The sequence below is a fragment of the Caretta caretta genome, chromosome 1 (genome assembly GCF_965140235.1).
Source record: "Caretta caretta isolate rCarCar2 chromosome 1, rCarCar1.hap1, whole genome shotgun sequence".
Lineage (NCBI taxonomy): Eukaryota > Metazoa > Chordata > Testudines > Cheloniidae > Caretta > Caretta caretta.
The window spans coordinates 328,271,259-328,298,680 of record NC_134206.1 but is presented as its reverse complement, the minus strand read 5'-3'; the positions used below and the strand labels follow the sequence as shown (position 1 = coordinate 328,298,680).

Genomic DNA, 27,422 nt, shown 5'->3' with positions numbered 1-27,422 from the left:
TTTTTGAAGTTTTTTTGTTGGAGAATTATGACTTTTAGGTCTGAAATTGAGTGACTGTTTGAAATGGGCTATCCTGATTATCACTACAAAAGTTTTTTTCTCCTGCTGATAATAGCCCACCTTAATTGATTAGTCTTGTTACAGTTGATATGGCAACACCCATTTTTTCATGTTCTCTGTGCGTATATATCTTCCTACTGTATTTTCCACTGCATGCATCCGATGAAGTGGGTTTTAGCCCACGAAAGCTTATGCCCAAATAAATTTTAGTCTCTAAGATGCCATAAGTACTTCTCGGTTTTTTTGCTGATTCAGACTAACACGGCTACCACTCTGAAACCATCCACAAAACAGTGAAACTTACTACTCAAAGTGCTATCAGACATACAAAATAACTGAACACAAAAGAGAACAAAATAACTTGCTTCACTTATGTCTTCCAGTTTAAGTAATCTCTGGTAAGACTCTTTTTAGAACTATGGTAGCAGGCTGTCTACAGTTTCAGACAGCCATCAATGCTTTGACTACACTTGGTTCATGTTTTAAGGGTTTTCTTTGTAACCATTTTGTTGTAATCTCTCTTTTTTTAAATTAAAACTGATATTCTCACATCACTCCAGGAGCTGTGACCCTAGATATTTGGCTATGGCTTGATCTGGCACTGAATATAAAAATGTATATGTTGAATGTCTAAACAAATTACACATGATTTTCTGAAAGAAAAGTTTCTTTACTGTAGGATTTTTTTTTTTATAATGCATCATCTGTAAATCAAATACAAACAAATAAAAATTAGGTAATAACATGCATTCAACCGTTGCTGTTATTAACTGCAACAGACTCTCAATCTATTAATTTAATATCATGTCCTACCTAATGATTGGAAAATGCAGTAATTACATTTATCTTGTAAAAATGCAAGTCATTATTTCCCCTTCAACTTCAGCATAACAATCAGACATTTAAATCCCAAAGGATGCTGAACATTAAAAAACAAAACAAAATTAAACTACATTAAAGTAGGAAACCCACTGAATGCATCCGATGAAGTGAGCTGTAGCTCACGAAAGCTTATGCTCAAATAAATTTGTTAGTCTCTAAGGTGCCACAAGTCCGCCTTTTCTTTTTGCTGATACGGCAAGTATCTAAATTTTTTAAGCTCTGATATGGGTGGCGTATGGTGAACAAATATTTTAGGAAGCAAATATAATTAATTATGAATTCAGGGTGAAGTTTTAAATAGCTTTTCATATGACATTAATTTTGGAATCAATACCCTTCAAAACAAGCTTCAGCATTAAATGGCATGAAATAATCATAGAAGATAATTTTATTGAATGTTCTGAAATCTCAGAAGGTCTCATTCTCCTTTCACTTCCTGCTGATTTATACAAAACATAAGTGGGAGGAGATGAGACTCACTGAATGCGAAAGGTGCTTAAAAATAGGACAATGATTCCTGATATATTAGCAATTACTGCTGGCCTGTGCTATCTGCCAAGAATTGAGTTTGTGTAAGTTTCCTCCAAATTCTAAATTAAAACACACACACACACACAAATCTCCCAATCTACTGACCAAATGAAAATAACTTACCTTAGAATGTAAACAGTGCTGTGCTTCAGCTGCTGCAGAAGGTGCATATTTAACTAATCAAGTCCAAACTCCCTTTGAGTTCAATGGGAGCTGGACTGGGCACCCTGTTCCTAGAGCTGTTCTTGTATGCTCACTGACACCGGTCCAGAAACAAAACCCATGATCTTGGCTTGTACTCCTAGGTAAACTTAATAATTAATACTTGGCACTTAGTGATATATATCTTCAAAGCATGGTAAAAACAATGACTAATTAAAATTTGTTATAACACTTGTTGTTCTGATGCACCTGTAAAGAGAAATAAATAAAATAATATATAAGGCTGTATTGTGCCTTACTGGCACTAGTCTGCATCCTATTCAATGTAGTTTCTTATATCATGCTCATGACCTGAGTAGTACCTGAACTCCAGCACACTAGTGGCCATCCACAAAGGGGATTCATTCTCTTCCTAAGAAGAGATGAGTGTGCAAAGGAATGTTTTGGTTTTGAATTTTTAATAATATATATTATATACATACATATGTTGCTATATGTTTTAGTAGTTAAAGTAAAAGAAATACACCTTACACTTAGAGTGGAAGGTAGTGGGTTTCCAACGGTCCCTAGTTCCTGGGAGAGTTCATTTCAGTCTTGCCCAGCTGCATACTGCATTGCTTTAGTCCAGCTGAGCGGTGACAAAGGCTTGAGTAACTGAGGCCAGGTCATTGGTTACCAAGATGGGAGGTTACCTTGTACCCCCTTCCTCACTACCTGTGAAGAAGTCAGGTACATTGTAGCTTTTGGGTGTGTGTGTGTGTATTCATTTTCAAAACACTGACATAGGAAAGAACTTCTTACCGAAAAATTTGTGAAGGGTTATTATAAACATTAATGCTCTATATTCAGAGATGCTTAAAAGAAACAGCAACTTGGGCCAGCTGATGTGTGGAAACTCATTTTGTTTAATACATTTTAAGGGCAGAAAGGACCATTATGGTCACATAATCTGGCCACCTGCATAACACAGGGCATCCACACACGAACTTCTGTATCAAACCCGTAACTTCTGTTTGAGCTTCAGCAACTCTTATAGACAGTCAATCTTCATTTAAACCCTAAGTAATGGAGAATCCACCAAGTCCTTATATAAGTTGTTCCAATCATTAATTACCTTCACTGTTAAAAAATAAAATGCCTTATTTGGTTTCAATCTGTCTAGCTTTAAGCTTTGAACCATTGGATCTTGTACCTTTCCCTGCTACATTAAAGAGCCTGAGCCTCACTGTCTTAACTTAGCTATCTAAGTACTTGTATATCATGCTCAGATCACCTCTTAACCTTCCCTTAGATAAACTAAATAGATTGAACTTACTGAACCTTTCCCTGTGAGGCAGGTTTTCCAGCTCTTGAATCATTTTTGTAGCTCTTTGCTGAATCCTTTCAATTTTTTCAACATCCTTTTTGAAGTGTAGACACCAGACTTGGACCCAGGAAGTTTAGTTACAAAACTAAAAATGTAGTCCACATTAATAGAAAGGCTTGCTAAGGCTCACTCACATACCTGCCAAGCAAACCTGGGTCAGTTTCCAGTAAACCTAGGCCAATGTATAATTTTCCATTGAAATTGCAGGGAGCTTGCAAATTGCAACTTTTTTTAAAAATAAAACCAGCTAAAATTCAGTTTAGATTTTTGTTGGTTTGTTTGAGTGGGTTTGTTTAATTGCAAAACTGAAAGCAGAAGTTTGGGGAACAGCATTTTGTGCAAACTGATGGACTCGAACCAAAAACTACAAAACTATTCGCAGGAACCTCTGAAGTCCCTGGTTTTCACAAAGATCTGTCTAAAACATTGTTTTAAGATAATTTTGTATGCGAAGAGGTGAAGGGGAAAAAGGAAAGGGATGTGAGTGAAGCATTCACTCGGAAACATACAGGAGTTCTAAATGATTTAAAATGTAGATCTTATCTTGTTCATTCAAAGGCCTGCAATCATGCGTTCCCTGTAAGATGAGCAGTTGGGCGGCCACCCAGGAGAGAGTCAAGTGCCCTGCAGTTGATTAGCAGAGCCACGCATACCAAGCCAGCAGAGCATGTTCAGGTGCCCCTCCACCCCACTGCTTTGCAGCTTTGTTGCTCCTGCAGCTGCTCCCAGGACCCTCCTGGTAGCCGTGCAGAGCAGGGGAGGAAAGAAAGTGCTGATATCAGGGTGACCCCTCCCCTGTACTCCATCTCCACAGAGCAGGGGACAGGGCTCTGGACTCGTGACTTGCTGCAGCTCTGAGGTCTGAACAAGCCTTCTGGTGAGTGAGTGCCTTAAAGAGACAGACTTCCCCAGCAGCCAGCACACACAATCTCTGTCTGTTCTGTCACACACACAGTCTCACCCCCTCCCCATGTACCGCATACTGGGGGGGGACGGGGGGGGGGGGGACATTGTTCAGTAGGAGGGGAGCTTACAGTGAGTGCCTTAAAGAGACAGCGGATGGGCGTCTCTCAGAAACTTCCCCAGCAACCAGCACACATACAGTGCGTCACACACCTCCCAACAGTTACTTCTTGGTACTTCCTGCAACGCACATATTCTCTGTAATTTTATTCTTTCAAAGTGTGTAATTTTAGTTTCTTGACTGGTCTATGCATTTCATAATTTTTATTTTTCTCTTACACTTAAATTTAATTCTTTGAGTAGTGAGTTCTAAAATGCCTAACTTGTCTTGGCTAGAGTTAATTATCCCTATTGGTAACTTTAAAAAAAAAAATTCTATCTAGGTTTTTTGCCTCCAGTGATGGTGCACATCCTCACCTTACCTTGGTGCACATAATTTATTCCACACATGGGTGGAAAAAATTAGAGAGAACATCGCTGCTATTTAATCCTATGTTATGTGCCATAAATTCTGGGACTGCTGAACATTCAGCAGATTGGCAATAAAGGGTGAGTCCTTTCAGATGATTGCTGGAAGAGAACATAGCTTAAACGTTCTTTTGGTAATCTTGAGCTCTCAATATGTTAAAACTGCCTAAACCACAGTTTGACCAACAAAGACACAGACAAATAAGCCAAGCAGGTAACAAACTGCACTATACAAGTAGTGACTTTTTTTTTTTCCTTGTAAAACGATGCTATTGATACTTCTTTCCCACACTAACAGTGCTGATTTTTCTTTTTTGGTTTTAATGGACAAAATTAAAAGCAACACCTCACTCCTAAAATGTATTGTCCAAAAAGACAAAATGGGGGGGGGGGGAAGGGGGGCGAGAAAAGGAAAAATTAACAAAAACAGCAAAAAAAAATAATCGAATAATCTCACAGATATTACTGCTTGTATTGGGCTGAAGAACAACTTATTCTGTGAGTAGGCACATTAATTTCAGTGGGACTGCTTACTGAGTAAGGTACCACTTGGCATAAGTAAGAGTGGCAGATTCAGATCCATTGAGCTCCAGTTTAGTTTTTACAGTGCCTGATATTCTCTAGATCCCTGACCTGCTTTACACTATAATAACTGAGCAGCAACAGTGCAGTAATTGGGAAAACAACAGAAAGTGTGTGTCTAGGAGCAGTCTGAATTATTTTATTTTGAAATTTTGTGAATAAAAAAAAAAAACTCAGTTTTTCCTATTGACACAGGTGCATACATATAATTGTCACGCTGCAAGTGTATATACAGTTAACACCACTGCTGAATTACCAATAGCATCAAACATTATAAGATACTTTTACTGGAAGCACAGTTATGCTGTATTCTTTTCAAAAGATCCACTTCTGTGTTGCGCTGAGTTTCCTTCAACTTCCATGAAACTCCATAGGTTCAGCACCTTGCAGGACTGAGCATTATTTGAGCTGCTAAAGTTCTTTTGCATTAATATTTTTCATATTCCACACTTTCCCATACTTAAGATCAGAGTGCATGCAGAAACCAAAAAGAACAATGGACAGTCCTGTGAATTGCTTCTCTGTACAGGATGTAGGGTGGAGTCCTACTGAGCTTGTGTAAGCCGGCTGGAAGTCCAAAACCACACTCTAAAAACAAGCCTTTTTTTAAAATGAATAGTTTCACAATAAGGAGGCCATTATATTTGTTTCATGAAATGCAGCCTTATAAAACTATCAGGAACCATGCATGCTTTAAAATACTTTTATTTATTAAGATCTTAAATCATTAGACTATACATGTTCCCTAAATTACAAGAAATGAACTTTAATAGTAAGTGAAAGGCTTTTTTTTTTAAAATAAAAACCCTCTAAGACCTGTGTTCAGTGTCTTTTTAATACATCCACTCCTCACACACCTAAAGCAGATAAAGAAGCTGCTATTCCTGATGATATTTAGGTGTTGAGAGTTATTCCTTTTTTAGTAAAAACACTAAAGCCTGAGTATATGTCCTTGCTGGTACAGTAAAGAGGACATGGTTTTCAAATACCCTGTTTTAAGATGTACTTGTATGTAATTTTAAAAGCAACCCAAATATTTTGCTAGGGGCAAATCCTGCCCCCTCCTCTGAGAGTGTGCAGGGCTCTCTTGCACCAGAACTAGTTTGGTTGGCAACTAGGGTTGCCAACCCTCCAGGATTGGCCTGGAGGCTCCTGCAATTGGCATTGGTCTTCCAGTGACTATTGAAAGCAATCTGAGAGGTTTTTATAGGATATTTTAAGAAAATGACATATATGGGGGGGAAAATCTGGAACAGCTTCAGTCAGAGTTGGCAACCCTTTTTGCAACAGGTGGAAGCAAGACTTAGGGAGGCTATGAAGGGGTGTAGAGTCCTGTGCAATGTGAATGCAGCACTATGAATATGACCACTGCTCCCACTGAAGCAGAAGAGCAGACAGTGCAGCACCATCATAGAAGGCAGCATACAGCCCATTGCTCTATTTCACAGCATTCCACCCTGAGAAGTTGAAAAAGGTTTGTGTTGTTTTATTTCAAACATTTCATTCATCTTTAAAATGTTATCTTTGTTGATTTAGGGGAAGGAGGAAGTTTTACTGAGCTATGGAAGAAACAACCACCAAAAAGGCATGTGTTATATTTAGGGCCCTACCAAATTCACCGTCATGAAAAATAGGTCACTGGTCTCCCCTGGTAAAAATTTGTGTTTTTGGGTACTTTTACCCTATACAGATTTCACAGTGGAGACCAGCATTTCTTAAACTGGGGGTCCTGACCCAAAAGGGAGGTGCGGGGGAGGGGGGTTGCAAGGTTGAAACACTTTCTTCTGTACGCCTTCAGTGGAAGCAGGATAGCGGTGGCTGGTGGCCAGGCATCCAGCTTTGAACGCAGCGCCCTGCCAGCGGCAGCACAGAAGTAAGAGTGGCAGTACCAAAACCTACCTCCCTACAATAATCTTGTGTGCATTAGGGGGAAGGGGGGGGGGGGAGAGAAGTAAGACTACTCCAAGCAACCACTCAAGGGACTAAATATCAGTTGTATGTTTTTTCTTCTTTTAAAATGTTTAGTCTATTGCTAGCATCATTTACATGAAAACATGACCTTTAAAGAATTCACCTACTTCTCCTGAATATTTGTACTGATGTTTTAATTGCCTGTTTGTGTGATCACAATTAGTTGCTGTAGAGAGGCTTCTGGTATTTAAGGACTTCTGTTACAATCTGTCCCGAGCGGTTTGTGGTACAAGTAAAAAATACAGAATAATATACAGCTAAAATATAGTACTGTTACAGAAAATTAAAAAAAATACAGCAAACAGTTCACAGTGTACTCAAGCACATCGTTAATTTTTTAAATAGCTGCATTGATGGAATATCTAGTATCAAATCACCAAAATGATTGCTTTTGTAATGATAAAGATTTATAGTGCATTACCTTCACTATAATTTTCACTGGTAGGTGAGTTTAATATTGACGCTTTCCTTATAATGGTATTTTCCCATGCTCACAACTTTCTGAACAATTCTGCTTTGGAGCTGAAAACTTTGTTCTGTTCCAAGAAGTTTTTTTTCCTCCCCGCTCCAGCCATTTATTACTGATTGGGCAGGGGAGGGAGGAAGGAGAAAATAACTTTTCTAGCATTTTAAAGGTCTATTTTTTTTCTAATAAAAACTTCTAAAATGGCTGAGGAACGTCTCAAAGTTTTTTGTGATCCTTTCCAATTTTGTTTCATTGAGTTTGATTAGCATATGCTCTACTCCATTATCCAAGCTATGAATTTAAAAGTACTCTAATATTAGAGGCAGAACAGAGCCCTGCTATATACTTCATTCAGCATCACCTCACAATCTAACAGTTAGAAATTATTACATTCTACATTGTTTAGCTGGTTTTGTATGTTTCAACTTAGCTATGATCTTGTCAGAAATCCTATGCTGTGCAGGGTTGGGTCTTATGTGTATGGGGAAGTGGCAAGGAAAACCCAAAGGCTGAAGGAAGTAAAGTTTATGATTTGATAGGTGGTATTCTTCCCTTAGAGATGGTATGCTCATGCATTGGTTCAATACTATTCGCTACTTAAGATGCTGTCTTTCTGATGAGATGCAAGATTTGAGGCCCCATACTCAGGCACAGGGAGGCAGAGGACAGACCACTGGAGTGGGACTCAAGAGACCTGGGCTCTATTTCCAGCTCAGCCACTGACCTGCTGGGTGATACTAGGCAAGTCACCTCATCTCTCTGTGCATCAGTTTCTCTATCTGTAAAATGGGGAGAATGATCCTTCCCTCCTTCATAAAGGGCTTTGAAATCTACAGATGAAAAGCACTATGTAAGAACGAGGCATTATTCCATAAGCTAGTTAATTAAATAAATAAAATAAGTTAGACTGTAAATTGGAATTTGGCCAGGACATCTACTAAAAAGTCTCCCTGCACTTTCATTTGGACAGGATTCTTTTCTAAAACTATGCGCTCTTAAACTGTTGCAACATTTCACCCCAGAGGTGGCTGTACTGCAGTGACTGGTGAAATGATTCTTCTCTATGGATTGAGTCAGTTTGTGATCTTTATGCATGAAAGGAGTATTGTTAACACAAGCCACTTTCAGTCACATTTGCAGGAGTAAAGCAGTTAACAATAAAGCAGAACTTTTCAGTGTGCATGTGACTCCACCCAAGATTTATGGGAGATACCTTGGCACAGAGAAAGACTGTACATAACAATGACTGAACTGACGAGAGCAAGATACAAACTAACTCCGAGTTGAAAAGAACAATGAAAAACAGAGTTTTGTGGACATCATAAACCACAAAGAATTAATTCCATGCAGCTTACTTCTGTTTTTATGGTGTTCAAACTTCTTTAAAACGTCAGAATTTTTTAATTCTAAACAATCCTATGGCTAGTATTATTGGTAACTAAAAAAATACTGGAATAAATATAAAAATTAGCTATAAAAGTAAAACTAACTCCATCACTTACGTTCACTGTTTCCAGAATGATCTTATTTAATCCTTTAAAAGCATTCACGGTGTCTTGGGTTTAAAAAGTGTGTTTGCCAAGTCAAATTTTACTCATCTCTACACATATTACACTCAGAAAACTATGTTAAGATTGCAAGGTCAAGCACAGAAATGTTAGGAAATGCCAGAACTAATGTTGCCTGTATAACCTTAACATGGCCCCCTTGTACATACATGATCACATACTATTTTTCCTCACAGGACCCATGCCTTATTCAGTGCACAAGATGGATGGTATTCACTTAATGAGCAGCTATTCAATATTTTGTTTTATCCTCATTGAACAATGTATGGCCCTAGATCTTATTTACTGCACATTACTCTAATCCTCCTAGGAGACTGAATTATTAATTTATTCAGTGCCTTTCCTATGCAGCTCATCATTACAGTATCCAAGTACATCATAAACATATCTTCACAAAACCTGTGAGGTAAGGCAGTATTATCCCTGTCTGACAGGATGGGGAGTTGAGGGTCAGAAAGATTAAGGTCAAAAGTATCCACTAATTTTGGGTGCCTAATTTGAGACACCCAGAACCTGATCAGCAGCCTTAGCACTTTATATATTCAAGCACAGCTCCCACTGACTTCAGTTGGAGCTGAGATTTTACAGTACTTCTGCAAATCCTGTCCCGGGGTCTCAAGTTGGGCACCAAGAAAATGAAGAACCGTTAGCGACCATGTGTGAAATTTTTGGTGTTTGTGACTTGCTTAACATTACACAGGAAATCTGTTGGAAAGTCAGGGATAGAATCCAGTTCTCCAAACCAGCATTCAACTGCCTTAACCACGAGACCCTCTTTTCCTATTCCTATAATCCTCTCTCATTATATACATACCTTCCAGGTTCTGCAACAAATGAGGCAGGGGTCCTACAGATAGCCTCCTTTACTGCACAACTCAGATTCATCCCCAATGTAAGTCCACCCTTTGCACTGAATGAGGCAGTGGCCTCAAGGAAAAACAGTATGTCCTCATGCAATTAAAAATTGTAGGGGAGAAGGACATGGACACAAATTAAGGTTTCACAGGTAACCTTCATTCTGGCATTTCTTAACTTTTGAGTGCTTGACTTTTCAACCTTCAGGGTTCTTTTATTTCACATAGTTTGGTGTGTGTGTGTAATATCCTAGGTTTTTTTAAAAGCAGACTAAAAAATAGAAATTCCATCATGTGGCATTATATTGACACCTACATGGTTCTTCAACAGGATTGGAACCTAAGATCCATTACACAGACCCCTGACTCTTGAGATGAGTAACCAATAGCAGAAAGAGGTGGTCATCCTCCATGTGGACCAGCATTAGAGGGAGATGAGACATAGTTGCTGACAGCAGGAGAATGGAGAGACAAGAATAATATCCAGCTCTTATAGAACACTTTTCATGAGTAGATCTTAAAAGTTCTTTATAAAGAAGGTAATCTTGAGTTCCATTTCAGACTATCGAGGGGAGTATATTCTTGTGATCACAGCCTTTTTTCCTAGTTCCCCCAGGCTTGATCCCTTCTGCCTCATCCTGTCCAACCTGTCCCTGACCCAGTCCTGTCTCCTTTTTTTCAGTTGGGGTCTATAGTTAGGGCCCTCCCAATTTCGCGACCATGAAAAAAAAAATGTATCACGGACCATGAAATAAGCCCTTCCCCATGAAATCTCATATCCCCCTAGCTGCTGGGAGTGCTCCAGGAGGGGGGCACCTAGCTACAAGCCCCCACCAGGCTGGAGGGACAGGACTTGTCCTTCCTTTGCATGGCATCTCTTGGGGGAGATCAGACCCACCTCAGAGTGCCTCCCCCTGCTGTAGGAAGCTCCGGTGCTGGCAGCAGCCCTGAAGGTTCCTGCAGCTGGAGGAGGCTTGTGGAAGTGGATCCAATCTCCCCCTTCTGCTAGGAGTGCCCCAGCCGAAGTCCCCGCTGTCAGAAGGTGGACTCCAATGGTCATGATGTGTAAACATCTGAAAAAATGTGAAACTGACCAATTTTAAAATCCTTTGGCTATGAAATTGATCAAAATGGACTGTGACTTTGGTAAGGCCCTAAAATCCTTAGGCTTCTCATCCTAGTCTCAGTATCCTTGCCTGGACATTCCTGGTACTCTCCTCTCTCCTTGTAGTGCCTCTCAGTCTCTCTGTCTGGGCTCCTAATGTATGGAGTTTTGTCATAACCACGTTGGTCCCAGGATATTAAAGAGACAAGTTAGGTGAGGTAATCTTTTACTTGACCAACTTCTGTTGGTGAGACAAACTTTCAAATTACACAGAGCTCTTAAGAGCTCAAAAGCGTGTTTCTCTCACCAACAGAAGCCGGTCCAATAAAACATTACCTCGCCTACCTTGTCTCTGGATTCCTAATACAATTTCTGTCTGTGCTCCCCATCTCCCTCAGCTCTTTGTCCAACCAGTCCCAATTATCCTCCTGCACGCCATCTCCCTATGGAGGTATGTCTCTGCTACCCCATGACCATTTTCTCCACCTACTGCCTCCTACTCTCACTCCCTTTTGTCCAGCTAGTTCTAGTTTCCCTCAGCTCCTTGTCCAATCTGTGTTCTTCCCCATCCTAGCAAACTGGCCCACTGTCTCCCTGTCCATCATGAGGATACCAAAGGCGTACACCTGACACAAAGGCTGACAAATTTCTCATTGCTGCTCCAAAGCACAGGGACACTAGAGCATTTCAAAGAAAAGGTCTCAAGAATGTTTTAACATGTACAAAACATTTTTCCTAGCCTCATTCTTGGAAATGGCTGTACCATTTTGGCTGAAATAAAACAACCCCCCCCCCCCCCAAGTAGACACCCAGCATGGAAAATTTCAGCCCAAATGTTTAAAAAGTTTTGCGAAGTTATAGGCAACTGAACACAGTTTCATGATGGGAAGAATCAGGCAACTTAAGTAGGGTGGGCCTACCAGACAACTATCATCAAATCCTTTATAGTGGTCATATGTTTGAGGTTTTACTGTACACTCACCTGTCTATAAAAACACAACCTAGGAAGTACTTATAGATGTGACTGATTTGAAAACAGATCTCCCATATCAGCAGATATTCTGGGACACTGCCCAGGTCCCGTAGGTGAAGTTGAGAGGGCGTTCCTAGTTTGAGAATCCTGTCAGGGCTTAGGTGTGAGATAAAGAGTGCTTCAGAAGAGACTGTTACTAACCTTCTGTAACTGTTCTTCAAGATGTGCTGCTCATGTCCATTCCATGTCAGGTGTACATGTGACGCGTGCACCATTGCTGGAGATTTTTTCTCCCAGTGGTATCTGCAGGGCCAGCTCTATTGCCCCCTGGAGGCCCACACTCATGCACCAGTATAGGGGGCACTGCCGGCTCTGCTCCCTCAGTTCCTTCTTGCCATCAACTCCGACAGCAGGGAAGGATGGCAGGTCATGGAATGAACATGAGCAACACATCATCTTGAAGAACAATAGTTACGGTAGGTTAGTAACTATCTTTTCTTCTTCGAAGTGCTTTCTCATGTCTATTCCATGTCAGGTAACTCACAAGCAGTGCCCTTGGCAGTGAGCTAGGAGCTCACAGGCATGTTGATTGAAATACAGCTTTCCCAAAGCTGGTGTCATCCCTGGGTTGCCAGGTGATGTGGCTCTCGAGTCTTTTAAGACTACACAGCTGTGTCTCCGTCCGGTCAGAAAATAGCGACGACCCTTCAAACAGAAGGTCCTGCACCTCCCGTGACAGCCCTGACAACTGCAGCCACGAGCCTCTCCTCATTGTGATCGCTGATGCCATCGACCTGGCAGCTGCGTCTGCCATGTCCAAGGCAGCTTGGAGGGAGGTTCTCGCCACCGTCTTTCCTTCCTCCACAATGGACAAGAATTCCTGCTGCACACCTTTGGACAGTGAATCCTTAAATCAAGCCGTGGTGTTCCAGACACCAAAATTGTATCGCCCCAGCAGCACATGCTGGTTTGCAGTATGTAACTGGAGGCTCACAGTAGAATAAACCTTTCTACCATTAAAGAGTCCAAGCATTTTGCCTCGTTTTTTTGGGTTGCGCTGGCCTGGTCCTGCCTATCGCACTCGTTGGCTGTGGTGACCACTAGTGAACCCGGGGGTGGGTAGGAGTACATGTATTCATACCCCTTTGTGGGCATGTAATACTTCTTTTCTGCCCTTTTAAAAGTTGGGGGCAGAGATGCGTGGGTCTGCCATAGCGCCTTCACCATTTTGAACACCCCTTGGTGCATGCGCAGAGCCACACCAAAATGTCAAAGATGGGGTCCGTAAGCTCTTTGAGATCCTCCACCTCGAGGCCCAGATTGAAGCGATGCTCTTGAGGTGCTCCTGGTGGGCTTGAAGATTGTCGTGGGCCACAGGGTTAACAGGCCACATGAGCACCTCATTTGCGGAAGATGAGGAAGAAGCAACTGGTGGGGGAGGAGCTGGATCCACAGTCTCTTCCAGGGCCCCTTCAATTGGGAGTACCACGGGGTTCTCAATGCCTCAGTCAGAGTCCAATGCAGGTTCCAGTACTGGCTGAGATAGGGCTGCAGACATTCACTCAGAGGTCAACATCAACAGGGGTTGCCAAAAAACTGTCCAGGTGCCAGCAGGAACCCCCACTGATTCCAGTACTGACAATGCACTGGCCATTGTCCTGGGGCCCATGGATGGACGAGCACCGATGTCTATCTGGTAAGCTGGGAAATGATGCCTCTTCTGTGGCGGTGCTGACTCTGAGGATTCCATGAGGAAGGCCATGGCAGTACTGTTGCGCCTTCTAGCCAGCTACAATGGGACTCTGGGGAGTGAGGATTTGGTATCGGGGAATGACTGTGGAGACTCGAGTGGTGCTGGGCTTGCATGAGTAGTGTCACACAGCCAGAGAACAGAGACAGATCTCTGGAGATCAATGCCTGGGATCCAGTGAATGGCGTTGAGAGGATGGAGACCAGAGCTAGCCTGCTATGCCTAAGCAAGAGAGAAGACTGTTCCAGCAACCGTCATGGGTGGTAAGAAGGAACTGAGAGGTTGAAGGGCTGGCGACACTCCTTATATTGGCACATGAGAATGGGCCTCCCAGGGGCAATAGAGCTGGTCCTACAGATACACTGGGAAGAAAAAAAACTCCAGCAACGGTGCACACAGTGTGTGAACACGTAACATGGAATAGACGTGAACAAGAACTTGGGTGATTCTGTGCATGTCAAGCAGCAGAAACTTAGGTGTCTATAAAGTTAGGGAGTATAAGTGGAGGTTTTGAGGATCTCAATGGTGCCTAGATATTGAACTTAACTGCCTAAAATGATAGTGAGGCACCTAAGTCCCTGAATCTAGCTCAGAGTCCCCTTTTAAGCACTAAAATTAGTAGCCTAGTTTTCAAAAAACACACAACTCCAGTGTTGGATGCTCAACACTTTTGAAAATGTAGCCCTTCATTCAGGTGCCAAAATATAGGTTGGGGAGCCTAATTTAAAAACTCACTTGTTAAACCTTATAAAAAAATTATACTAAATTTATAGGCTAAGTGTACAGAAGTTCACTTACATACAGACAATACACAAGGACTAATATAAAAAGCTATAAAGATAATGGAGTACAAATAAGACAACATCTCATGAGAATGAAGATGGCATTAGCACAATTTCTGTGTAGTTGTGGAGACAGCTTTCTAGAAGGAACAGGCTAGGACAAGACCAATACTTGGCATCTTCAGCTCCACCCTTAGAGGCACTTCTGCATGCTAAAGCAAGTGTCTGTCTGCCTTTTACTGTAGTAATTTCAAGGCCAACTCTGCACACACCTGCACCGCCAAGGCCTGTTCTGCACACACCTTGCAATTCAGATTATCACAGAGATCGTTAAATCAATACAAGAGGTTATGTACTCCTGTGATACCTGAACAATGACTAAAGTGCAGTGTGAAAGAAATAGCTCACATAGCAGCCTTCTTTTAGAGATTTTTCTTATGGCTTTGGCATGCATATGAACTAACTTGTATTAGTTAGTACACTATACGAGGAGCATGTGATGTTAAATGACATGTTTTGTAGCAGAAATAATTAGAACCACTCATATCCCCCATCACTTTATAAAGTGAAACATTCTGTATGCCCCCCACAGATCAAAATCATCAAATTACTACTTTTAAGTCTAAATTTCAATCTGTTAAATTCTGCTTTCGAACTCTGATGTTCACACATGGACTAGACCTAATTTTATTAATTTTCTACTTCTAGTAACTGTTTTCCAATTATAAATTAATTGTAGTTCCTTCAGAAGGTGCATTGGGATACACTACTCTAGCTTTATAAAATGGGCACGCAACTAAAGTCTGCAAATGTGAAGGGCATGTGACTACTGTCAGTAAGAAGAAAGGAGCAGTTGATGTGAAGATAGCAAATGGTTATTACACATGCAGTTGTTATAAACAAGCTTATATTCAGGTGAAGCTGGAGTATACAGTTTCATTATAATTTGTACTATGAGCAATACCTGTGACTAGAATCAGAACCAATCCCTGAAAACTGTCAATTAAAAAAAAAAAAAAGTGAGAGACTTGGTCAACTTTTAATGGGGATTTGTTTTAGAGGTTTCCATGTGTGCATGACTGAAATCAGAAGTAAAACATTGTAATTTTAGTGGCCCTGGTACATTCTTAGCTTCTCTGTATTATTTGAAACAAAAATTAAAATCGTATTGTGACTGCACTTGCTATATGACTTATCCACAGAAAATGTCAGCATGATAGATATAAAGACAAACCTGACAAATAGTTCCTGCCTCAGAAAACAAGTCAAACCCCCCTCCCCATATAAATCAAACTATGCCCCAGCTCTCTATGGGCAAAGATGGTGTTAGGGTTACAGATAACCTGAAAAACTTGAAATAATTACTGGAACATGTAGCAAATATTATGTAAAATGTATTGTAATTAATATGTTTCTTCTACCCATACAAGTTTTTATATAGATAAAAAACAGGCACTTTTAAAAAAAAAGTATGCAGTATTTTCCCCTGAAATGCTATATAGGAATGGTTATGCAATTTTCACTATTAACATTGTGACTACAAGAAAAAATATAAAAGGAAATTTAGCATAAAGATGTCACTTAAAGAATCACTTTTCAAATGTAAAAGCGTATGATTTAAATATAGTTTGAGTAATGAAGACTGACAAAATGTGATACAGATGTTTCTTCTCAGATTTGAAGTCAAACTGAATAGGCAGCCTCTGTTACTCACTACAGAATTAGGGAACTGCTTTGACTGACAAATAGGAGGCCTGGTTCTCCTCTCACATATACATACTCGTCTCACACCAGTGTAAATAGGTTTACTTCAGTGAAATTATTCCTTATTTACACCAGAGCAGGTGAGAAGAGAATGCAGTCCAGGACATTTTAGAATGAAAAATATCCAAATAAAACTAAATTTAAATCACCTTTTAACCTTGGATGTTACTAACAGGATTAAATGTTAAAAAAAAAAAAAAAAAAAAGACTTCTGGGAAAAAAGTAAATCAATCCAATTTTTTATTTCTATTTTGCAATTAGTTTTCCCTCATACATATTGAATGGTTGCATCTGTACAGCCAGCTGTTACTTCACACGTCTTGTGTGCTAATATGCGATTGTGCTCATGTGAATAGAAAAGAATGTACATTTATCTATACCACTATGGCAGCTAGGCTCCTAGTATAGTTATATCCATAAAGATGATAAAGGGCCAGATTGTGCTCAAGATATAAACTTGCATTGATGATGATGGTGCAGACCAGCCATACCCCATGGGAACTCCAGAAGGGACTGTGTCAGAGGCACAATCCCCTGGAGCTCAATAGAGCACATGGAGTGTGCAAGCTGCACTATTCCCTTTCTCTGCACCTCTGTATGTGGTAGGGGAAGGGGGCATGCCCTCCCCATTCTCCATGGCTTTAGGGGCACTAAGAGAGCAGTTTCTTCACTCCTCTGAACACAGGACTGAAATACAGTGGGTGTACACAGATGGAGGGGTGTACGTGCACAAGGACTAGACACAATCCAGTCACAAAGGAGGAAGGATGGTCATGTGCTTAAGGCACACACATTGGAGTCAGGAAGCCGTTAGCAGCCTTACCACAGTTTCTTACGTTTATTCCCCAATTTCCTCATCTGTAAATTGGGGATAATACCACCTACATCACAGCAAGTTGTGTAGATAAATTCATTGTGAATGTCTATGAAATGGTTTGATATTCTTGAATAGGAGGTGCTATAGAAATTCAAAAGTACCAGTAGGATATCTGAGAAGGGGTGAAGAGCTGTTTTGTATTTAGACATAATGATGCATTATTATGTCACTATCATAACAGCGAGCCTGATTGTCAGATTGGGTAGGGGGTGGAGGAAGGAGAGGAAGAGAAACTAAAATGGCTGTCTTCCTATTTGTTTTCTCAATGAGGAGGGAGTGGAGTTTCCCACCCCACTGCACTGAACAAACTACAAGTGCACCATCACCGAACAATAGGGCTCCCAAGGGATCACCAGAAGACCAAAACCTTCCACATGGTTCTGCAGCCTGCTGTGGCTCCAGCCCTGTTCCTTGACAGCATGGTTCAAATGGAGCCACCTTGTCAGGAACTACTGTGGTTATGACTTCCCTCAGGACCCCTCTTAAGCAGGAATGTAGCAAAATAATACAAGCCCTCGCTGTTATTTTTCAGCCCTGAACTCCAGAGAAATAGGAGGGGAGGCAATAATTTGTATGCCCCAGACCCTCTATTTCCTCCCCACACAGATCATTTTGACTGGCCTTCACATCATCTAAGTAAATGAAATGACACATCAGAGGGGAGGAAAACATCTGTACATAAGATTCCCTCCACATATGGCTCTCAATGACATAACCAGTACAATGCTACTCCATTTTCATGCTTCCTAAATTTCTGCCTACATTTACATCTGCTTTGCTTTCCACTTCAACCAGCTGTTGCTTCCCTCCCAAACACCAGGACTTCAATTAAATGTCTAATTTCCCCCCACTCCCCAAAAGAGTTGTTCTGATTTGCAGCCCATCTTCCAACAGCGATCCAGATTCTTGCAGAGTTCTACTCACACAAGTAACTTCACAATGTCCTATTAACCTTACCTCGTGTCTTGACCAGTTTGCCTATTCAATCCCTAGCAAACTAATCCTAACTCACTTCTCCACCTTCTTCCCCTTCCTTTATACTTGGGCTTCTCTATATTGTAAAACTTAATTGTTACATGTTAACATGGTAAAGATTTAACAAACAAGGGTTAGCCATGACACAATTTTAAACACAACAGTCCTTGTTTACAGAGAGAGGCTGTTATATTACATTACACTGATATTTCCCAGTACAGACAAACCACTGTTGCCACACACACCACTACACCATTTTGCCTCTTGGAGGGAGGGGCAGGGCGAGTTGCACTTAATCAGTGAACTTCCTGAGAACAGGAAACACTAGGGCTCAGTAAAGGCTCGTTTACACTGGGGGAGGGAAATTGATCTAAGTTATGCAACTTCAGCTACATGAATAATATGTCAGCTTCAGCTATGTTTAGATCTATGTGGTGGTGTCTTCACTGTGGTAAGTCAATGGCTGACGCTCTCCAGTTGACTCTGCCTGCGCCTCTTGCCCTGGTGAAGTACCGGAGTCGACAGGAGAGCTCTTGGGGGTCGATTTATTGCATCCAGACTAGATGCGAGAAATCCACCCCCACTGGATCAATTGCTGCCCGTTGATCCAGCAAGTAATGTAGACAAGCCCTAAGAGTGATCTTTGCAGCAGGGCCTCTTCCCTGCATGCATGGACTTGGAACATGAAATTTTGAAGTGCTTGATGACTTTGCAAAGAGTCGTATTAAATGTTACCAACTCCAACACGGTCTTGGCATGCTTGTGTAGGGAAAAGACTCTGCCAAGACAATTTATTTAGCCTCTCAGAAGGAGCAGAGCAGTACATTCTTTTTTATCCTCAGTAGTATTCGATATGTGAACAGCAATGCAGCCATGAACTTTGCCATTTGCAAGTTCATTTTTCCAATGCAGTAAAATATTTTAAGTGACTAGCAAATGGTTTTTAAAATCAGTCAGCTTTGTAAGTTGCAAATTATTAGCTATTTGCATAAATCAGACAATTTTTGTTTCAGTATTAGACAGAATGCATGAATTATGGTGCTATATAATTAACATAGGAGAGTTTCTCAGATTACAAAACTAAAAAGCAAATCCACAGGTAAGTTTATCCAAGTTTTTTTTTTTCTTTGGACAAACTGATGTCATGCCACACAGCTCCACTACAACTTGAATATATTATACAGGAATGTCACAGCTGCCAGGCAGACTTGCTTGACTGCTGAGCAAATCCATGGCTAGCACTTAATTACTATACTGATTGGGCCCTATACCTTAGATAGATAGAAGTTTCACTACAAAGCTAGCCAGCACTACCTTGAAGAAATTAAATTCTTCACAATCAGTGAAAATAATTTTTGGTGAGAGCTAGATTTTTCTAAAGAGCTCAGCTCACTTTGGATACCTATATAAAGGCCAAATTTTCAAAACTGCTCAGCATCTGCAAGCTCCTATTGACATTTACACACAGGTTTTCAAGAACTTACTATGTTGGGCATAAGTTATACTGAAAAATCTATTTTGATTATGAGAACTGAGGCCTTTTGGAAAAAAAAAAATCTACTCTTTAATGCGGTCTCATACTTGATATTTGTGACATTCAGCACTTAACTGAGTGAAGTTATTTTAGGGAGAGAACTGTAAAAACTGTAAAACTAAGTTCACCGGGGGAAGAAGACCAAAGTCCTGAGGTAAGTGGGATACCAGGAGGAAGCACGAGAAGGAGCGCGCGGGAAGGGACGATCAGCGAGTTCTCAAGTGCCTATACACAAATGCAAGAAGCCTTGGAAACAAGCAGGGAGAACTGGAAGTCCTGGCACAGTCAAGGAATTATGAGGTGATTGGAATAACAGAGACTTGGTGGGATAACTCACATGACTGGAGTACTGTCATGGATGGATATAAACTGTTCAGGAAGGACAGACAGGGCAGAAAAGGTGGGGGAGTTGAATTGTATGTAAGGGAGCAGTATGACTGCTCAGAGTTCAAGTATGAAACTGCAGAAAAACCTGAGAGCCTCTGGATTAAGTTTAGAAGTGTAAGCAACAAGGGTGATGTCGTGGTGGGAGTCTGCTATAGACCATTAGGACCAGGGGGATGAGGTGGACAAGGCTTTCTTCTGGCAACTCATGGAAGTTACTAGATTGCAGGCCCTGGTTCTCATGGGACACTTCAATCACCCTGATATCTGCTGGGAGAGCAATACAGCAGTGCACAGACAATCCAGGAAGTTTTTGGAAAGCATAGGGGACAATTTCCTGGTACAAGTGCTGGAGGAACCAACTAGGGGCAGAGCTCTTCTTGACCTGCTGCTCACAAACCGGGAAGAATTAGTAGGGGAAGCAACAAAGTGGATGGGAACCTGGGAGGCAGTGACCATGAGATGGTAGAGTTCAGGACCCTGACACAGGGAAGAAAGGAGAGCAGCAGAATACGGACCCTAGACTTCAGAAAAGCAGACTTTGACTCCCTCAGGGAACTGATGGGCAGGATCTCCTGGGAGAACAACATGAGGGGGAAAGGAGTCCAGGAGAGCTGGCTGTATTTTAAAGAATCCTTATTGAGGTTACAGGGACAAACCATCCCAATGTGTAGAAAGAACAGTAAATATGGCAGGCGACCAGCTTGGCTTAACAGTGAAATCCTTGCTGATCTTAAACACAAAAAAGAAGCTTACAAGAAGTGGAAGATTGGACAGATGACCAGGGAAGAGTATAAAAATATTGCTCGGGCATGCAGGAGTGAAATCAGGAAGGCCAAATCACACCTGGAGTTGCAGCTAGCAAGAGATGTTAAGAGTAACAAGAAGGGTTTCTTCAGGTATGTTGGCAACAAGAAGAAAAAGTCAAGGAAAGTGTGGGCCCCTTACTGAATGAGGGAGGCAACCCAGTGACGGAGGATGTGGAAAAACTAAATGTACTCAATGCTTTTTTTGCCTCGGTCTTCACGAACAAGGTCAGTTCCCAGACTACTGCACTGGGCAGCACAGCATGGGGAGGAGGTGACCAGCCCTCTGTGGAGAAACAAGTGGTTCGGGACCATTTAGAAAAGCTGGACGAGCACGAGTCCACGGGGCCGGATGCGCTGCATCCAAGAGTGCTAAGAGAGTTTGTGGATGTGATTGCAGAGCCATTGGCCATTATCTTTGAAAACTCATGGTGATCAGGGGAAGTCCCAGACGACTGGAAAAAGGCTAATGTGGTGCCCATCTTTAAAAAAAGGGAAGGAGGATCCTGGGAACTACAGTCCAGTCAGCCTCACGTCAGTCTTTGGAAAAATCATGGAGCATGTCCTCAAGGAATCAATTCTGAAGCATTTGAGGAGAGGAAAGTGATCAGGAACAGTCAGCATGGATTCACCAAGGGCAAGTCATGCCTGACTAATCTAATTGCCTTCTATGACTAGATAACTGGCTCTGTGGATGAGGGGAAAGCGTGGGCATGTTGTTCCCTTGACTTTAGCAAAGCTTTTGACACAGTCTCCCACAGTATTCTTGCCAGCAAGTTAAAGAAGTATGGGCTGGATGAATGGACTATAAGGTGGATAGAAAGTTGGCTCGATTGTCGGGTTCAACAGGTAGTGATCAATGGCTCCATGTCTAGTTGGCAGCTGGTATCAAGTGGAGTGCCCCAAGGGTCGGTCCTGGGGCCGGTTTTGTTCAATATCTTCATAAACAATCTGGAGGATGGTGTGGATTGCACCCTCAGCAAGTTTGCAGATGACACTAAACTGGGATGAGAGGTAGATATGCTGGAGGGTAGGGATAGGATACAGAGGGACCTAGACAAATTAGAGGATTGGGCCAAAAGAAATCTGATGAGGTTCAACAAGGACGAGTCCTGCACTCAGGATGGAAAAATCCCATTCACTACTACAGACTAGGGACCGAATGGCTCGGCAGCAGTTCTGCAGAAAAGGACCTAGGGGTTACATTGGACAAGAAGCTGGATATGAGTCAACAGTGTGCCCTTGTTGCCAAGAAGGCCAATGGCATTTTGGGATGCATAAGTAGGGGCATTGCCAGCAGATCGAGGGACATGACTGTTCCCCTCTATTCAACATTGGTGAGGCGTCATCTGGAGTAATGTGTCCAGTTTTGGGCCCCACACTACAAGAAGGATGTGGAAAAATTTGAAAGAGTCCAGCGGAGGGCAACAAAAATGATTAGGGGACTGGAACACATGACTTATGAGGAGAGGCTGAGGGAACTGGGATTGTTTAGTCTGCGGAAGAGAAGAATGAGGGGGGATTTGATAGCTGCGTTCAACTACCTGAAAGGGGGTTCCAAAGAGGATGGATCTAGACTGTTCTCAGTGGTAGCTGACAAAAGAACGAGGAGTAATGGTCTCAAGTTGCAGTGGGGGAGGTTTAGGTTGGATATTAGGAAAGACTTTTTCACTAGGAGGGTGGTGAAACACTGGAATGCGTTACCTAGGGAGGTGGTGGAATCTCCTTCCCTAGAAGTTTTTAAGGTCAGGCTTTACAAAGCCCTGGCTGGGATGATTTAATTGGGGATCGGTCCTGCTTTGAGCAGGGCGTTGGACTAGATGACCTCCTGACGTCCCTTCCAACCCTGATATTCTATGAAAATATACACTTTAATGGAAGTACTTCCCTTAATACCAAAAATTAATCCCCATCCCCACAAATCTGGGGGCCTAAAAGAAGTTGAAAGTGTTCCAACACCTCTTGTGTTTTTCCCCTTAATATTAAGGTGCCGAAAGTTGTCAAGTGTCTCAAAAAAAAAACAAAAAACCACACACACACCATACAATCTGAAAACTAAACTGGTTCATAGTATCAGGAGTTCCTTTTATACAGGGAGCACTATGTCACACTGTGTATCGGTGAGCAAAATCTACACCTGATCAGTTCAAGAATCACAGAGGCGTAAGTTACCAGGCTTGAGGCCCTGTGACTTCACACCAGCTCCCACAACTAGCAATAAGGCTCTTGAAGAAGCTACTGACCAGAGCTGCCAACCAGCTGCTACACCCAGCATCCTTCCTCAGCACAAAGACTGGATGAGTAAGAGTTGATTGGAAAAACATTAAACTATGGAAGTTGTGAGGGAGGGAAGGAAAATGATACTTTTTGCATCACTCCCCTTCATCTACACTTTATTTTAGCCTGGATCACAAAGGAGTTTCCATGGAGTAAGGTGGAAAAACCCTACTAAAATGACTCAGGCCAAGTTGTACTAGTAAAGTGCTCCTAGTGTAAAGTATTCTGTATGAGCAAAGCAGTCCTAGTGCATACACAGCTTGTAACAGGAGAACTGCACTTTATCCCAGTCTCACTCCAGCAAAATAAGGTATACTGTCAAAATGCAGTTTTGCTGGTATAATAGTATCTGAACTAGAGAGGTTTGCTGGTACAGCTATGCAGGTCACCCCTGACCAAGGCAGCTAAAGTTTGTAGTGTAGATGGGGCCACACACCCCATCCATCCATACCTTAAGGTCAGGATTCTCTGGCTCACTGTATCATGCACCCAAACAGTGGATGGTACAATGTGGCCCAAAGTAATTTTGTTAAGGACTGACAGCATACTTAGCCCTGCCCTGAGGGGACTGCAGTCAAATACTTAATAAAAATTAAAATGATCTGCACAGCGAAAGAACTTCAGAGAGTTTTTGTTTAGATAAGATTTTTCTATGAATGGTATGAGTGTATATAGAGCCTAATGGTTTCTTTGGAGCCTTTCTGGTCTACAGGCATTATTTAAAATGTAGATGACTGACCCCCACTGTAATAGCTACACTGCAAGCATTAGTCTGCTATTGAAGTCCTTTTTAGTGTGTAACTCATTGATACAGAGGACAAAGTGGGCAAGAGGCCAAAAGTTAGCAGGACTAATAGTGTTGGAAAAATTTAATACACAAAAGTAGTAGACATCTTTTAATTAAGAGATCAAACATTGAGTTGTTTTGCTTTGGCCCTTCAGACAGAGTCTTGACTCGGATAAAATTTCCACTGAGGCCAAGATGAATTTTGCTGGAGCAAGGACTACTAGACTTACAGGATTTGAGAAGAGCACTCAAGAGGGACTGAACTAAAAGGAGAACCAGATGTCTACTTTGATATAGGGACATTTTCTGCTGCTATTACCAATCCACTAGATTTGCAGTTTTTGAATAATCTGTTTTTTGGTTTTATTCTATTGTAGGCTAGTGTTGAATGCAGTATAACAAATGCCATATCTAGAATTTCCTTCAGCGAACAATGTTTGAAGGGCACTCACATATTACTTGAAAGCATATTACCAAAGCACATAATTTCCAAGTAGGTCCTATTTCCCTCATGCCCACATACAAATTGGAGGCTTTCAGTTGCAACCCCCACCAAATTTTTACTGCTGTTGTGTAGTATTGCCATCCTTTAAAGGTTTCAGATATTACAGTAAGGGCAAATACTGAACAGATTGATATTAAAATATCTGAAAAGTTGTTAGAAATAGCTTGTTGCAAACATGTGACAAATGTTCACTGAACAGATTTAGATATACTTGCTATTGTAAACAGGATGCAAGTTTCCTTGCAGTAGCTACCATGTCTGTATAATTGGCGCTTAACCTTTCACTATAGAAAAAAATTCTTACAAGAAGCCACATGCTTCCTGTTATTTAAGGAGCTAGTAACCTACTAAAAATCCTTAACTTTATACACTGGAATATGTGAAAGCAGATCTGAAAAAGGGGACTTGTTAGCATCGTAACTTCCTTTCCCTACTTTTTACATAAGAGCTAAATATTTTAAGAAATATGGATTGCAATTTGAAAAAAAGTTATTTTGTAACCACTAACAGAAGTAATCCATTCAAAATTACGAAGTCATGAACAGTTTGGCTTTGATGGTCTCCATTAGAGAAGCTAGAAAGAAGACAAAAGAAAAAAACTCATTCATAAAAGGTTTGATATTTTAAATATATTGTTCACATAACCAACCACATTGGAGTTCAATGTATTGGTCTATACTTTTAGAGTTGAAATTTATGAATTGTTTAAAAAGTCTTTATATATAGTCTATACAAATACTTTGGTTTTCCCCCAAATCCCCTGTCCTCACTTTAGTTTGCCCACAACAGCTACAGCAGGCCCAATAGCAAGTTTCCCTGTGTAAACACTAACATTTGGCTTACATGAGTTAGGTAGCAGCTGCTTGTCTGTACCAATAGCTAACATTAAAATAAATGAAGAGTTGTGCAATTGAAATGGAAGTAGAAGCAGGGTCTATCTATATTTGTACAGCACCTAGCATAAACCTAGGGCATCTTCAGGACTACGGTAACATACCCTACACTGGAATAGAGCATATGGAGGCTGAATATTCTCCAGGCTAGACCTTTAATTTTAGAATTTATTTTCCTTATCACTATGGCAAAGCCTAAGTTAATGTCTTGGGGGTAGTTAAAAAATGAAGCTTTTCTTTTCATTTAAGTTTTTAAACCTGAATAAGGGGGTGGATGAATTAAGAGTGGCGGGGGACTGGATAGGTTCACTTGAGAATTGTCAGCATGTTAATTTTATTTTATATACTGTATTCATATTCAGCAGTTTCAGAATGTCCTTATAAGAAGAACTTAAGCAGACCTGAACCTCTTCACATTTAAGTGGCATGGTATCAGTCAGTTTTTTCTGCTCACTTTATAGAAGCCTAACAGAAACCTCTTACCACAAACTCCAGAACACATTATCTAGAGATCAGTCACCAGCTCCCCTTGTGATGAGGTTCAGTCAGATCTCAGCAGCTAGGCCTAGGGCAAGGTTGAACAGCACATTAGAAGAAGTCTTTCTACTCTGAATTAATGGTGACAGAGGTTATAGTGTACTCTAGGGTCCATATTGAGATTAGATACTAAACCAACGTCTTAACCACCCATATCAATCCTATGCATTTTTATTTTTTTTAACCATAAAAAAGTTTTATCTGGACAGGAATCAGTATGTATGTTTGCCTTCTGTCCATCTAGACTCCCACTGAAGTTTCTATTAGGTACCCTTCATTAACAGTCTTCAGTTACTTTTACAGTGGTGTAATCATGCTGTGCATTAATAGCTACTGCATTTTAATAAAATGGAGTGCTTTAAGGTTCATTAGGATGAAAGGTATTTATAAAGCTCAGATCCATGACATTAGAAGCAGTGGATGAGAGACAAAATGAGCATGCACGCTAAACAAAGGAATTTCCCTTGCTTTTATAACAGAAATAGTTATACCTAAATGTGAGATTTGGCACTTTGCACACAGCAGTTAGATGGCTTTTCTTTTTTTTTTTTAATTAAAAAAAGGAGTAACCCTCTTCCTTTTTAGGATAAAGTTTTAGTCACATGACTGGTAAAAGATAACACTATTTGTTAGTCTCTAAGGTGCCACAAGTACTCCTTTTCTTCTCGTGGATACAGACAAACTGGCCACTACTCTGAAAACTATCTATCCAGTAATTTTCTCCCCTTCTGTACCAGAAATCAACATAGCTCTTCTAGTTGTTGTCTTTGAGGACAAGGATCAGTAGTCCCAGCACTAGAGATAAGAAAATAGAGTGGCTAGTTAGCTGAATCCAGACAGTCTGGCTCCTACATGAAGTGTGGTTTTTTTCCTTCAACCAACAGGACTGTGGAATACAACTTGTTAAACATTGCTCAACCTATTAGAACAAGTTTAAAAATAGAGCCTAAAAACAACTGTAGGCTATGCCTTTATATGCATGTGAATTTGTTCCAGCATGTCACCCTGGAATGGTAACCACTGAAAAGTAGTTTTAAAGTTGAACTACAAATGCAAATAGTACATTAGTGAAATAAACAAAATTATCTTTTGGAAGTGAAAAAACTTTCACCAAAATAATTGCTGATTTGAGATTTAATGAGAAGATTAAGTGGCAAATAAACCTAGTTAAAATAGTGGTAAGTTACCACTCTAAGGCAGTCTCTACACTAGAGACCTTATAGAGGCACATCGGTACTGCCTCAGCTGTGCTGCTGTAAGGTCTCCCATGTAGCTGTGCTATGCTACTGGTGAGAGCTCTCCTGCTGGCATAATAATTAAATCCACCCCCAACACGCGGTGGTAGCTATGTCTCCTGCCAATATAGCACTGTTCACACTGGCACTTTTGTCAGTGAAACTTATGTTGATCAGGGGTGTTTTTTCCACACCCCTACTGGCAAAAGGGCTAGTACAGACTAAGCCTAAGGCCCTGTCTACAATAAGTCAAGTTAATGCACATATATTAAAAGGTTTTAAAACCCTTGAGTGGATCTCTCAGGAATAAAAGTAGTTTTAGTTCAGGACACTACTGAGACCATACACAGCTTTAACATCCTTTA

The 27,422-nt window shown here is 41.0% G+C and overlaps 1 long non-coding RNA gene across 3 annotated transcripts in view; it reads right to left on the bottom strand.

The window, feature by feature from the left end:
• LOC125630447 (uncharacterized) overlaps positions 1-27,422 on the bottom strand; it is a 36,976-nt gene that overhangs the window by 1,862 nt on the left and 7,692 nt on the right. Inside the window, exons 2-3 of one of the 3 annotated variants that reach the window (XR_012666586.1) lie at positions 1,597-1,884; positions 644-764 (exon numbers count right to left, since the gene is read on the bottom strand). This is a non-coding gene — a long non-coding RNA (uncharacterized LOC125630447). Of the gene's footprint in view, positions 1-643; positions 765-1,596; positions 1,885-5,131; positions 25,851-27,422 lie in introns of those variants that run through there. The other 2 variants (XR_012666585.1, XR_012666587.1) reach the window with 2 other exon arrangements.